The sequence below is a fragment of the Larimichthys crocea genome, chromosome I (assembly GCF_000972845.2).
Source record: "Larimichthys crocea isolate SSNF chromosome I, L_crocea_2.0, whole genome shotgun sequence".
NCBI classification, from domain to species: domain Eukaryota; kingdom Metazoa; phylum Chordata; class Actinopteri; family Sciaenidae; genus Larimichthys; species Larimichthys crocea.
In genome coordinates this window covers 43,317,366-43,322,712 of record NC_040011.1, presented here as the reverse complement: position 1 = coordinate 43,322,712, position 5,347 = coordinate 43,317,366, and positions in this window count along the sequence as shown.

The window sequence follows — 5,347 nt, the reverse complement described above, 5'->3', positions numbered from 1 at the left end:
CAACCTGCTCTTGATAAATCCACCGTGAGATACAAAGTTAGTAACTATCTGGTGAACATAGCGAAGTTGTTGAAGAGTCAGATGCTTCCCTAAAGAATTGGTGGAGACCAAAAACAGATGTGTGAATCAGCAGCTGTTCGCTAACTCGTTAAATATTAATAACAAAATATGTCGATAGCGTGTTTACAGCTTGTTCTGCTGCCGCGGTGACCAAAAAAACCCCTAACAAACTTTAGACGCTTGAAACTTGGGAGTGTCGACCAATCAAGAAAGCACAAAGCACCGTCCATATCGCAGCTCGAACACTGGGAAGCTTCTACGTTTTTGACACAGTGCCATGTGTCATGTAGCATTAGTCTGGACCCTCAGGTGTGAAGAACTGTTCACCATTTAAAGAGGACGTGATTTCTTTCTGCCTTAGGAACTAAACTTCCTCGTTTCTCCTACATGCTTGGAAATAGAGGGTGAGGCGAGGGGGTTGCAATCTGCAACTTCACCACTAGATGCCACTAAATCATATATACTGATCCTTTAAATGAATTCAAATGTAGAGCCTGTAGTATTTTACAATTTACTCACTCTGCCATCAGGAGGAGGAGTTTTGAAATTTGGGCAACAACGTGCTACAGTTGTTGATCGTGGCTGTTTCACGTCATGCTGATCGGGTTCAAAATGTGGATTTTTGTGCTGTTGTCTGCATCTTTCATCATCAGGTGTTCTTTCCCGGTGCCACTGTTCTATTTTAAAAGCGACACATTCGTATTGTTTATGTGCTTATATGCTGACATTCACTTTCCGCCTCTTAATTTGTGCATGGTTAAGCCGAAATGCATGTTAACGAAATGAATTACCGTTGAAGTAAAACAGTGGCATGAGCTCTGCTCTCTGGAGTCTCATTTTCAGTCTGCATGTCTCTCCCTCTCTGCATTTGTTTGGTGTTGAAGATGTCACGTCTTTTTCTTTTTTTGGGGGGGCGGTGTGATTTCCAAACAGCTTGACTCGTGGTTCTGACTCATTAGCTTCCTGCACTGCTACAATGAGCCTCATCAATCGTAACCCCCAGCGCAAAAAAAAAGCTGTTTTCTCTCTACCTGGCCATTATGCCTCTCTTTGCTCAATAACACAGCCTAGAAACAGTGTGGCTGTGCTCGTCGCAAGGAAATAAACAACACAAACATGTTTTATTTTAATATAAATGCTGTCAAAAGTGAGAGTACTTTGACAGTGATTTAACTGTTCATGCTATTCAGGCTACTGTATGACAGACAGGAAAAACAATTTGGGTTTCTCGTGTAGGCACATGTTGAATCGTGCACAGATAGTGAGGTGTGGGCTGCAGATTTGAGATTTCACAAAGATTCAACACAGGAGGAGAAAGTGACCTGCTGGTCAGTGGCCAGAGGCTTTTATTGTGATAGCGAGCAAGTAGGAAATGGGACAGCTTTTATCTTACCCAACTTATCTTAACTTATCTTAACTTCACTTAAACTGTTAAAGAGAAATATCTTTGACGTTCCCCTCACCTCTTTTTTTGTTTGTCGATCATCTCATCATACTTTCATCGCTGTTTACAGCAAAATGGTTCACTACCAACTGTTTGCTACCCGTCAGGCACCAACCAACATATAGACACACTTCGTGACGGTTATAAAAAATAGGATTATACTGGGGTTTAGGTGTTTCAATTCATATAGTGTGTGTGTATCCTGTTTTTTGCATGTCTTGTGCACTTTACTTAGTTGGCCTCTGATTTACTGAGGCTGGCAGGGAGAGATAATTATAAATCAGTAGTACAAGGACAGGAGAGACAGGCTAGAGGAGTACCATTTGGATATGAGTCATAATGCTCATTACTGAGCAGAAAACCAAAAAAGGACATTATGATATTATCTGTATCAGGTGGGAGGTGTCCGAGAGAGCCCTTTTTTAAAAAACGCATAAGAACCAACCGTTAGAGCTCCTCGAGGAGCCTTTTCTCTGTAACCTCTTTGTGTGTTGCACTGTTAAACGCTCCTTCTTGTACAAGAATAATAAATTCAACTTAAACTTTGATACTTTGAATCCAGTTTTCCTTATTTAAGGGTTTTTCTTGAAAGATTCCCATAACAGTGACCAGCTGGTGAACTTGGAGTTTGGGGCTAAAAGGTGATTAGGGTGTAACTATACAGGAGCTGTTTCAGCTGTGTTTTTCAGTCATCCATCTCATGGACATCTGACGGAACAGATATGTTTCTACAGATTGTGTGTTGGGCTGTGAGCGCCGCCAGAACGGGGGTGACTTACACAAAATGCTGTGCATCTGTCACAGACGGAGGACTGAAACTGCTGCTCGGTGAAGCTATGTGAGCTGTGCAGGCCGGGGATGCATTCATGAAGATTCAGTCCTGTTAAAGATGCTCACTGGGCGAAAAAGCCTTCATGAGTTTCCTCACACTTCCATGTTTTGGGGCCTACAGAGCATGCATGGTCCTGGTTGAACCACGTTTAAAGCGTAATGATAATGTGAAGAGCAATTACAGGTAGCCAAAATTTGACTCCATTTCCACTTCTTTTCCAAAAATGAAATTTTATTACAAGGTTCAAAAACAAGGACCACGCCTTGAACTCATCCCATTTCTGCATCTCGAGTACTTAAGCACATCTTATACATCCACACCTTCTTTATGACAGTTTTCACATCTAAAATCCTCTTTTTTTTTCTTATTTCTCTCTTTTCTCTTTCATTCAGATACACGAGTCTCAACTTGCTCTCAGTCTTCCCGCCATCAGCTAACACTGGTCAATCTCTGAACTCCTTCATCCTTCACAACTCTCATCCCTTACCCTACATCCCTCATCCCTTCTACCACACATCATCTCAGTTCACCGTTGTCCACAACATGCAAACAGCCTGCCTAAATCTAAATCCATGTTTTTTTGTTAATGTTTTTTTTCTGTACGTCTGTCTAAAGCCTAGCTAGGGTGAGACGCGTTCAACCAAACACTTGCTACTTGTGGAGGAAATAATAATAATAATATGTTTGGAAACTTTCTACTTGGTTACAAACTAAAGTTCAACTTGTTTCTCACCTTGACGAGAGAATCTTCCCATAATTGGAATCTGACCTTTATTATTAACTTTTGTAAAAATAAATCTAAATCCATATTTAGTTAGTTTGTCAGTGTAGAGGATGTTTGAGCGCTGACAACACTGAAGTGTAAAAAGTCTCTGAAAGGAGTCAGAGAGGTGGGAGGACCTGATATAATTTAAATATGAGGTAATCCAGGTGACACATCCTAGGTGCACGTCACATGAAAAGTATTATATATATTTTACATCATGACATCGTTATGTGTAATTAGTAACATTTTCATAAGATGTTGTGGCGTAAACAGTTAAACGAAGTACAAGTACCTATAAACGTTCCGCTTGTGTTTACAGGGGAAGAAAAAAGTGATAACGAGCCATTTTTGACTGCAAGTCTAAAAATCAGTGTCTGCAAAGTTAATGAGATCTCGCTGTAACTGCCAGACAGTAACGACGACAGTCTTTCATGTGTGCTGAGCTCCAGCTAACAAGCTCTGCTGCAGCAGCTGTACTGTAGGTGTGTGTGTGTGTGAGAGAGAAAGAGTGTGTGTGTGTGAGTGCGTGGTGTCAGGTCGGGACTTTCTGAAGGCTGTCATCGGGCCTCGCGTGGCATCCTACAGGAGGTAATGTAATGACCCTCGACTGCCATGCCCCTCAACCCCCTTATAACACACACACACACACCAGCAGCCGTCACAGAGCCATGCCTCACCTCTTTTACCTTCACACAAACACTCCCGTGCGCTCACACTGATAAAAAACTAGGTTATCATAGCAGTTATTTCTGCTGCAGGGCATATAGCTTACAAAGCAGAAGAAGAACCTGTTTCAGGGCATCGCAGGACAAACTTCAGAGACAAACACACACACACTGAAGCCACAAAAGCTGCAATAACATAAATTTAATTTGAAAAACCTCTAACAATTCTTGAGTGCCCCGTGCTCGGCATGTGTCTTTAGGCCACAAATGTTAACACAATAATACACCATGTACTGTAATTTAAACGCAGGACACACTTACAGGGAAAGGTCAACGCGGCATAATAAGGCCGACGTGACTTTTCCTAAAACTGTACGTCTGACATTTTGGAGGCATTTGAGTGCCCGTTGAATAAATATCATTACAACCTTTTTTTTTGTACAGTATGCTGCCATGCTTCCATTAAAAGAGCAAAATGTAATCAAATGTCTAAAAAAGAAAAGAAAGCAGAAGAAGAAGAAGAAGAAGAAGAAGGAAAAAATCACTTGGACTAAAGCCTGCCTCCACAAAGAGCACGCATATTACTCATCCCCCACAGAGCCGCCTTGCTCTAGTGTATTGTGGGAGGACTGGGGTGGGCGGTTGTGCAGGGGATTGGGAGCCTGCGTTCTAAGACTACACTACATGACTTCAGCTTGCATGTAACATATCAGCATAATGTTTCCTCACATTCCCCCCTCGCACTAAGTGGCTTCTGTTTCAGCTCACTCAGCCTGTGTGTGTGTGTGTGTGTGTGTGTGTGTATGTGTGTGTACTGTATGCACTTCAGAACTAATCAGGAAAGCCAGTGTGGTGGAACCCAGACATCTTGTTTATCCTGCGAGATTTACCCGCTCTTCACCTTCAGAGCCACACACATACACTCACACACACACTCTTGCTGTACGCACACACACACACACACACACAGAGAGTGAAGGTCTTGTGCTTGTCCCAGGTGCAGAGAAATCTGTGAAGCAGCATGTGGCTTGTCCCAGTTCCTCCACAGTACCTGTGTGCCTTTGTGTGTGTGTGTGTGTGTGATTGCGTATTGCGACAAGACTGACCCATTTGAATCTTAATACAAGCGCACACCAATGCTTTCCTGAAACTAGTTCAACATGTAGGCTAGGCTGTGTGTAACGTTGTAGGAGTGATGGATGCTGATGGATGCTGGAGGTCAAAGGGCACGCAGGGAGCACATCTATGAAACAAGTCCAAACATTTGAACGGAAACATGTTTTTTCACGTATGATTGTCAAAGGCAGCGTGAGGTCATGCTGTCAGGAAACACCAAATGCTCAGATGGGTGCCGAGGAGGCCTCCACGCACCCTGCATCCTCCTTCAGTTTTGACAGAGGTGGAAGTCAGAGATGTGACTCTGGTGAAGTCATTTCAAAGCAGTGCACGTCTAATTTGTGTCCTGACCAGAGCAGGTGTGTGTGTGTGTGTGTGTGTGTGTGTGCGTGCACAGAGAGAGAGAGGAGCAGGAGAAAGCAAACAGAGACAGAGAAGAGAGAGGGAAGAGAGAGCAGCAGAGG